This window comes from Furipterus horrens, unplaced genomic scaffold (assembly GCF_987537825.1).
Source record: "Furipterus horrens unplaced genomic scaffold, mFurHor1.1.pri manual_scaffold_13, whole genome shotgun sequence".
NCBI lineage: Eukaryota > Metazoa > Chordata > Mammalia > Chiroptera > Furipteridae > Furipterus > Furipterus horrens.
The window spans coordinates 44,728,252-44,738,407 of record NW_028327183.1 but is presented as its reverse complement, the minus strand read 5'-3'; positions in this window follow the sequence as shown (position 1 = coordinate 44,738,407).

Sequence of the window (10,156 nt, the reverse complement as noted above, 5' to 3'; positions counted from 1 at the left end):
AATACCACATATGTTAAAATGCCCCTCCCCAAATAATGCTAACCCGTACTGATCAAAATAGATAACTCTGACCTCTGTCCTTTCCTGGTTTTAGAGGTTGAGAATGTTCATTTTAGCATAGTTAATAATAGGAAGGAAAGAAAGAAAAAAAGAAAGAACGAAAGAAAGAAATCCAAATATCCATCACCAAGAGAATTTTAAAATAAAATATAGCTTTATAATATCATGTAGGCATTAAAAACGATGAGATATGAGTGAACGTAGAAATATTTTTACTTCATCTGTAGGTGACAAAAGACATTTTCTATTTCATTATGCTCTATAAGACTATTTATTTGCAAAAAAAGAAAATCCCATTATAAAGTTGTATATAATGAAATATTGGATCACTCAAAAGTAGTAACAGTAAAATTGACAGTAACATTATAATTGCTCTCTTTTCTTTAACTATTTCCACAGAGAATGTACGTTTCCTTATATACAAGGACATAAAATAGCAGTTTTTCATGAAAAATATAAATCCTTACCAGGAAAGAAGTATAGTATTCAACCACTTCACATTTTATGGCAAGTTTTAAGGAGAAACTGTAATAAAAGAGTTTTGATCAACTCACCTTCAGTTGGTAGTTCCTCATCTGAAAGACAGAATTTAAAATAGACATTTATTTCACTAGATTTGGCCTTTGATATAAAATAAAATATTTTACCAAGTTATATTCTAGTAATAATAATAATATTTTAAAGGTTATGCATCAAGTTGCAACAGTGCTTATTTTTAATAGTGTGATTGTAGGTGATTTTTAATTTTCCTTTTGCCTTAACTGTATTTTTCAAATATTTTCATTGAACAGGAACAATTAAAATTATTGTAAAAACAAAAAAATTCAGCAGCAAAAGCAACTGATTTACTTTTTTCCACACTTTCCTACAAAATTAACCACATTGTAGCACTGCCCTGGCTGGGTGGTTCAGTTGGTTGGAGCATCCTCCCAGACACCAAAAGGTTGCTGGTTCAATTCCCAGGCCAGGACCTGTACTAGGTTGCAGGTTCGATCCCAGCTCATGTCACAAGTCACATATAGTAGGCAACCAATTGATCTTTCTCTCTCACATTGATGTTATTTTCTCTCTCTCTCTCCTCCTTTCTCTCTCTCTCAGATCAATTTCCTTGGGCGAGGATTTAAAAAACACTAGTAGTATTTACTAGTGAACCTAGGAATTTTTAAGTTTGCAGTCATAAAATAATTTTGTCTGTTACTTTCTGTGGTCTTACAAATTATTTCCTTTTGCAATATTACATATGTTAGGACACATCCTTCCTTCAATAATATTAACCTGTCCTGGTCAAAATAGATAACTCTGACTTCTGTACTTTCCTGGTTTAAGTTGGAATGACATTCAGGTTAGAATGTTCATCTTAGCATGGTTAACTATAGTAAAAAAAAAAAAAAGAAATCAATCTATAAAATATAGCTTTAAAATATATAAGCATTAATAATGATGAGATATAAATAGACATGGAAATTTTTGTACTTTAGGTTCCAAAAAACATTTTCTACATCGCGATGTTCTATAGGATTTTTTTTTTTTGCAAAATATCCCATTATATAGTTGTATATAATGAAAGATTTGATTGCCAAAAATAGTAACAGTAAAATTTACAGTAACATTATAATTGCTCTCTTCTTCTTTTTCCTTAACAATTTTCCACAGAGAATGTACTTTTTCTTATATACAAGGACATAAAATAGCAGTGTTTCATGAAAAATATAATTTTTTACCAGGAAAGAAGTATAGTATTCAACTAGTTCATATTTCAACACAAAATTTAAAAAGAAAGTAATAAACGAGTTTTGATCAACTCACTTGCAGTTAGCATTTTAGAAGCTGAAAGAATTTAAAACAAACATTTATTTCACTAGATTTAGCCTTTGAAATAAAATAAAAATAAAATATTTTTACCAAATTATATTCTAGTAATAATAATAATATTTTAAAAGTGATGCATCCACATTTCAATAATGCTTTTTTAAAAATTATTTTATTTATTTGTTTTTAGAGAGAGGGGAAAGGAGAGTGGGGGAGAGAAACATCAATATGTGGTTGAACAGAAACAGTTAAAATTATTTTTAAAACAAAAAATTTGGCAGGCAAAAGTAACTGACTTACTTTTTCCATTCTGTTCTACAAAATTAACCACATTGTAATAATAGGCAAAGCATGTTTTACCACTTCAGTTTTCTGTTTCGTTTTATTTTATTTCTCTTTAGTATTATCTCAAAGGTGGGCGTGGAAGAAAAGTTTGCGTCCTTGGCTCTTACCATGAGATCGAGTTGCGTCAGCACCTGCTAAGGAAGGCTTTGCCCTTCGGTCGCACAGGTTTGCTGCGGGGGTGAAATGAGAGCGCCTCCCGGGGCTCCGCGCGGCGCGCAGCTGCGGCCGCCAGCAGCGACCTTGTTGCCATGACAGGGATTTCACTCCTTCAGCAATCATCCTGATTTCCTCCCCTACCAGGTGACTCACTCAAGTTTGCCATACATTTGCACAAACCACAGAGGACTTAGACCCACTAAAAACTGCTCCAGAACTGCAGTTCAGGAGACTTTACTATCCAGCACATCCTGAAGTTACAGGAAACCTCAAAGAAAGTAATGAGACGTTGTCCCGTGTTCACAGATCTGCAACCGCTCCTCTCTGAGATCAGACACAGGCAGGATCTCAGTGCGTGTGTATTGCCTGTAGATGCTGAACAGGCAACCTGTAAAAATAATATGAAGCACTGTACCCTGGCTGGGTGGCTCAGTTGGTTGGAGCGTCTTTCCAAGCACCAAAAGGTTTCGGGTTGATTCCTGTCCGGGCACATAGCTGAACTGTGGGTTCGATTCCAGATTAGGGTGCGTGTGGGCAGCAACCCACTGATGTCTCTCTCCGTCTGTCTCTCCCTCCCTTCCCCTCTGCCTAAAATCAATAATCGTGTCCTTGGATGAGGATATTAAAAATAAAATAAAAAGCCACCATTTCAGAATAAAATAGAGAATGAATTTTACAATAAATACAGAATGAGAAGTCTTCATTGCCCCCGAATAGCAGGGATGCATGCTGTTTCACACTCATTAAAATCGTGTGAGATACAAAAGCATAATTGAGCAACCCCAGACTTCAGGTGTGGGGCTGCCATCCAGGACCATCCTCCCGGGGAAGGACCCCACTGGGATCCCCAGAACTTCTTGTCATAGTGGAAGGATGACATTTTGTGCATGGCTAGTGTCTAGGCCTGGACCAAGCTGACTCAGCCCAGCCCCCGGGGAAGCTGGTCAGCCCCGGCTCCTTCCTCAGGCCAGACTTAGCAGGGACCCCATGAGCAGAGACCCTTGGGCCATCTCACCTCTGCATCCTGGGCACCTAGCAGGCCCCGAACCTTACACCTCATCGCATCTAAAACGCTGAAGTGCAGTGCTTTGTGGGTCTATTGTCTCTGAAGCCAGGATGCCCCTCACTCTTATTAAATCTGCAGGTCAGATTGCTGTGGGGACGTGGTCGTTATTGCCTGCCCTGAATGCGACCCACCGTGTTCTCAAGGCCAGCATCCAGATTTGCAGTATGCAAATTCAGTGGCTCAAAGGAAACTCCCAGAGGGGGCAGGGAGAGCTCCCTTAACCTCTGGAATCAAGTGGTTTGTGAGAGGGGGAGATAGTGAATAATATCAGTTGCTGCTTATTCTCAAAAGTACATTAGCACTGCCCTGGCTGGGTGGCTCAGTTGTTTGGAGCATCATTCTGTAACCAGAAGGTTAAGGGTTCGATTCCCAGTCAGGACACATGCCTGGGTTTGGTCCTCTCCCGGCGCGTACGGCAGGCAACCCTTTGCTGCTTCTCTTTTCACATCAGTATTTCTCTCTCTCCCTTCCTCTCTCTCTAAAAGCAATGTAAGTGTCCTTGGGTGAGGATTAAAAAGATTAATAATAATAAAAAACTATATAATGGAATTAAGGGAGATGATACATGGTTATCAAGTAAATGACTTCTGTCAATTGAATTTTTAGTTGAAATTCCTAATTTTCGTTTTTATTAGTTGAACCCTTTTTTACTGGAAATACCTGAAAAATATAGAAAGCATCTTTTTCTTTCTACATCACCTGGAACAAGGGTGACTCTTACCCTCCACAGCCTCTCAGTCTTGACAACACAGGCAGGAGGTATGCCCAACCCCAGACAGGGTCACAAAGTGCCACAGTCCCAAAATGCCTCACCTCCGGGGAAATCACCCGCCACACCGAGGAGCCGGCAGACGCAAAGCAGCAGGAGCGCCGCGCGCAACCCCATGGCTGCCTTCCAGGGACCGGGATGCCAGCGCGGCCGCGGGGCTCTATAGCCACAGCCACACCTCCTCCTTGTCCCCTCCTCCTCCTTCCACTTTCCCCCTTCCTCCTCCTCCCCCCTCTCTTTTCTCCATTGTCCCCAGCACCTCCTTCCCCTCTCCTCTCCCTGCTTCTAACGTCTTTTCTTCTTCCTCCTCCTCCTGCTCTTTCTCCCGCTCCATCTCTTTCTCCTTGTCCCCCTCCTTCCCTTCCTTCCTTCCTTCCTTCCTTCCTTCCTTCCTTCCTTTCTTTCTTTCTTTCTTTCTTTTTCTTTCTTTCTTTCTTTCTTTCTTTCTTTCTTTCTTTCTTTCTTTCTTTCTTTCTTTCTTTCTTTCTTTCTTTCTTTCTTTCTTTCTCTCTCTCTCTTTCTTTCTTTTTCTTTCTTTCTTTCTTTCTTTTTCTTTCTTTCTCTCTCTCTCTCTTTCTTTCTTTCTTTTTAAAGCTTTTATTTAATTATTTTCTGAGAGGGGAAGAGAGGGAGAGAACCATCAATGTGTGGCTGCTTCTTGCGCGCCCCCAACCAGGACCCGGCCTGTAACCCAGGCACGTGCCCTGACTGGGAATTGAACCAGTAACCTTTCGGTTCTCACGGGATGGCGCCCAATCCACAGGACTTTTTCTCCTCTTTAGTCTCCTTCTTTTTCACCTTTCCACCTTCCCCCTCTCTGCACCTAAGCTAGACATCTACTTCGTGTAGGAAGAATTACAGAAAAACAAAACAAAACAAAACAAAAAAACCTAACTGGCATTAAAGATAGACATTAGCTGAGTCCTGAGGAGGAATTTCGGGTTGTTGCCAAGACAACGAGCTCCAAGGATCACAACAGCAGTCATAGGTTTTATGTGTGTCTTAGACCTTCTCAGTGTCTGAAAGTCAAGGCTGAAGTCCCCCGGAGAGGCTCTGAGAGGCAGCTGGGAGGAGCACGTTTGCCCGCGACACCAGCAGCTTTGCGTGCGCTCCACGGACCGACCCTCCGTGTGGAGACCCCGGGGCTCTGGCTGCCCCTGGAGATTCGCCTCACAAGCTGCACGTGGCCTTGCAGTTCTCAGGCATAAGCGAGGCAAGATTTCTTTCTTTCTTTTTTTATTTAATATTTTATTTATTTTCAGGGGAAGGGATGGAGAAAGAGATGGAGAAAAACATCAATGTTTGGTTGCCTCTTGTGTACCCCCAATTGGGGACCTGGCCTGCAACCCAGGCATGTGCCCTGACTGGGAATCGAACCCGCCACCCTTTGGTTCGTAGGCCGGCACTCGGGCAAGATTTCTACTCACTAACGTTTCCCAACTCTGCAAAGTAAGATCAGCTGTGAAGTCTGAAATGCGCTGTCCTGTAGTCTTAAGATTTTTAAACGTTGAAAGCATGCCTATCATTTTGCCTCCATCACTTCTACACGTAAGACAAGAATTCCCTTTGGCAAAATGACAGTAGAACTGACATGACAACCATCAAAATGTCCACACCTATGCAATTGGACGCTCCGCCCTGAATGACGCCTGCTCTTGCACAACAGATTTTTTCTTTTCAGCTAACCTACCTCTGGGGAAACCAGGCGACTGGAATAGCTGGTGTCTTCACTTACTTCGTGCTGCTTCCTACAATCGCGTGAGAAAGTTTGTCCCCAAATCTTGGACCTACAGATGTGTCAAAGGGCAGTGCAGCTCGCGTTTGGGAATTCCTAGCAGCACCTAGGCGCTCATCCCCTGGGACCCGCTGGAACTGCTGTGGGGAGCAAGGGCTGGCTGCCTTACGCGCACGGAAGCCAATAAATACTATGGCTATGGCTTTTGAGAGAAGAAAAGTCTTTTATCGCCAAGTCCACCACTCAGGAGACAGGAGGCAAGACCCCAACATATCTCCTCCAGAGAGGGCCTTGGGTCACACCGAGAGGAAGAAAAGAGGGAGTTCTGTGCATTCTATAGAGCTACGTTATTGTATCACAGTGCAAGCTCAGTGCGCAGGCGCCAGGGGATCGCTGCTTCTCTCCCGTGGAATGTTTGCACGGGGTGGGTGTTGGCATGTAGTCCCCTGGGCTGTGGATTTTGACCGGTGCCATAGAATAACCTATTCTAGGGTGAATTCTTTCTTTCTTTTTTAAATAATAAAAGTCCATTTTAAAAATTATACTAAGTAGTATTTTTTTTGTTTTGTTCTATTTTATTTTTCAATTACAGTCGATATTCAATATTATATCACTTTCAGGTGTATAGCATAGTGGTAAGATATTTATGTAATTTACGGATTGTTCCCCCCACAAGTCCAGCACCCGCCTAGTACCCGAACATGATTACTACAATATTATTCCTGTGTTCCCTAGGCAGTACTTTACATCCCCATGACTATTTTGTAGCTGCTAATTTGTACTTCTCAATCTCTTCACCTTTTTCCTGCAGCTCCCCCATCCCCCTCCCAACTGACAGCCATCAGTCTGTTTGCTGTATTTGTGCTTCTGATTTGTGAGTCTACGTTGTTCATTAGATTTCACATATAAGTGAAATCCTATATTTGGCTTATTTCACTTAGCATAATATCCTCTAGGTGTTCATTCATGCTGCCACAAAGGGTAAGATTTCATTCCTTTTCATGGCTTAGTAATATTCCATTGTATGTATGTACCACATCTTCAGCCAGTCATCTATGGATGGACATTTAAGTTGCTTCCATATGTTGGCTGTTGTAAATAATACTGCAGTGAACACAGGGGTGCAGATATTTTTTCATATTAGTGTTCAGTGCACATTTTGACCATCTGTGGCCTTGTTCTGCCATCAGCAAGGATCTGGCAAGAAATACTTCCATTCTCAGAACACTGAGTTTCAGTACTTCTTCAGCCTTTCTGTACCCAAACTACTCTGTGTCAGACAGTCTCTCCGTGGCGACCCAGTGAGCCGGGGGTGGCCCAGTCAATACTTCTGTTGTTGAGGCAGCCTTTGAACATGAGAGCTGCTTTCCCTTCTTGTCTGAATATCTTTCACCAAAACAGGATAAGGCACATCTGGAATATATTCTACAACATAACAGTTGGTCCTTGGCTCACAATCTTTTTGCTATTATGGTTGATTCTCTTTTTTTTTAATTTTATTTATCTATTTTTAGAGAGATGGGAAGGGAGGGAGAAAGAGAGGGAGAGAAAGAGCAATGTGTGGTTGCTTCTCACACATCCCCAACTGGGGACCTGGCCTGCAACCCAGGCATGTGCCTTGGCTGGGAATCGAACCAGTGACCCTTTGGTTCACAGGCCGGTGCTTAATCCACTGAGCCACACCAGCCAGGGCTATGGCTGATTCTTTATGAACACAAAACCAAAGCGTGTTCCACATGCAATTCCTAAATCACCACCTTTGTTCCACACCAATCACAATTGTAAGGCACATCACCAGTTTCCCACTCTGCAAATATTTGCTCAATTGGATTCGCTTTGTTGTTAGCCGTGGGAGAGCCAAGAATCCCTTAGAAAGCAAATACAGCAGAAGAGAGTTAAGTTTCTCATTCACCCATCTTGGTGTCTATTTTTAATTTCTTTTCATTTTATGCAGAAATAAAATTGGTTATCCACCGGTGATGAATAGGCTAAGAATGAGCACATCTAATATGACCACTAAACTTTTCGTGTGCAGAGTAGAATATAATTCAGGGAAAAGCTTTTTGAATCCCATATTTTCTCTGGAACGCTATATCTAAGATTTGTTGAGCAAATCACAGAAATCTTCACCTATTAAAACTTGTTGCCCACGCATAGCAATCATTGAAAAATTGTTTAAATTCTTAGCTGCCATAGATTCAAAGGAATGCTTTTCTCAAAACATTTTTTGTAAAACCTGCTGTTTTCAAGTTTGACAAATAAGACAAAAATGGATTAGGGTATCCCATTTTGCTCTGCTACGTTTTTCTTTTTCTTGTGTTCTTTAAATTCTTGATGATATATGGAAGAAAAGAGGGTCACACATGGTTAGTAGGAAGAGCAGCAAAATTATCATTATGCTTTTAACTTAAGTTCACAAGATTGGAAGAATTCTAAGACAGGATTAAAAAACAAAACAAAACAAAACAAAAAAAAAAAACCCATGGCCTAAATGGAATAAATATGATTCCTAAAGATTCTGTTTAATAATAGGAATCTGGAATACCAAATAACTGTACAGATAGGGGTGTAGATATAAGTAAACACTTAATCTCTATTATTCTGCCTTGTTTATGATTTAAATCACACTAGTGTTTTACCCTAAAGGGATGCAATGTTCTCCTGAAAGCTGACTAGTTAATTGACTTTCACAATTTTTATATGAACTATCAATATATTTCTTCATTTTCTATATCTGAAAGTTCTTCATAACTTATTTTTCATATTGCTTTCACAATAGCATTGATTATTGCTGCATTATGCATGAACCAATTAGACATATCATCTTACTGATATAATTTCTACCTATAAAGTATGTAAGACTTACTTGCCAATATATCTAGAAGACAGACTCATATTTAAAGGTGAATATTAACCTAACAAAATACATTGAAAACATGCCTTGTTAGTATCACTGAGCTTATGCATATTAAAAATGAACACAGCCTACATAATCTGAAAGGTTCTTGATCAAAGCATCCGCGGATTCCAGGACAGATACGGAAGTAGGCAACTGGATTGTCCGGCCAAAAGCCAAGGTCAGAAGACATTCAATTCAGAACGACACAGGGAGAGACTGAACAGAACTCAGAGACAGAGACAGAGATATAAAGAGGCCGGAGAAAGAGACAAGGACAGAGGGACAAAGACAGAGAGAAGACAAAAAATGGTACAAGAGAGAGAAAGAAGTCAAGGCAGAGACCGAGACCAAGCAAGTGGGGGAAAGGAGAAGGAGGGCACCATGGGGTCAACTTCAACACCAAAGCCTCTGATTCTGAAAACACCCAAGCCTGTGAAATGACAATATGGCCCTGGAAGGACAATAAAATGAGAGCCCAAACGCATTGCCTCAAGTCCCACTGTCCCCGTCAATTGGCCGTATGGCTTCTGACAAGAGCCTGGGCACATGTGTGCCCCGTTTCCTCGTCTGTAAGCCAAGGCGTCCTGCTCAGGCTCAGGGTACATCTCCGTGGCGTCCGCCCTGAACCACACCAAGGGGCGCGGAGGGACGTTTCACGGATTTTTCTCCGAAGGGTGGAACAGAACCTGGACGTTAGGAAAAAGATGAAGTCTTAGGGAGGGCTAGTTTCGGTTCTCCCACGCTTCCCTTCCACTAGAAAACTCTCAGGCTCTTGGACTTTCATTACTCAGCTGAAACCGGTTCTCTTCCTTGCAGCTGATGAGGAGGAGCGCGTTCCTCTCTGCTCATTAGTATTCTTGCCCATGACCCCTGCCCCCGCAGGAGCCCATAATATACGCGCGACTGAATGTCGTGGGCTTCCAGGACATGTATGAGCGCTTCTCGGGCCACCCTTGACCTTGGGGCCATGCCGCCCAGACTGCCCTGTCACACAAAACCCTCCTCGGGGCCGCTGCCGTCCCCTCCCACAGACAGGTTGGGGACCAAACGGTCCGGCCGATCCCCAGATAATCCAGAGGTCGTGGGAGCTGAACCTTAAAGCGGGCTGTGGAGACAGCTAGGGCCAAGCGGGACTCTCTCAAAGGTACAGCTCCGCCTGGGGACCGGGAGCGTGTGGGAAGCAAGGCCTGGGCGCCCCCCACCCCGCCCAGCCCAGAGGGGGGGTCTAAAGCAGCACTCTGCACCAGAGGAAATAGAACGTGAGCCGTCGGTATCACTGTTAAGTTTTATAGCAGCCACATTTTTTTTGAAAAGTAA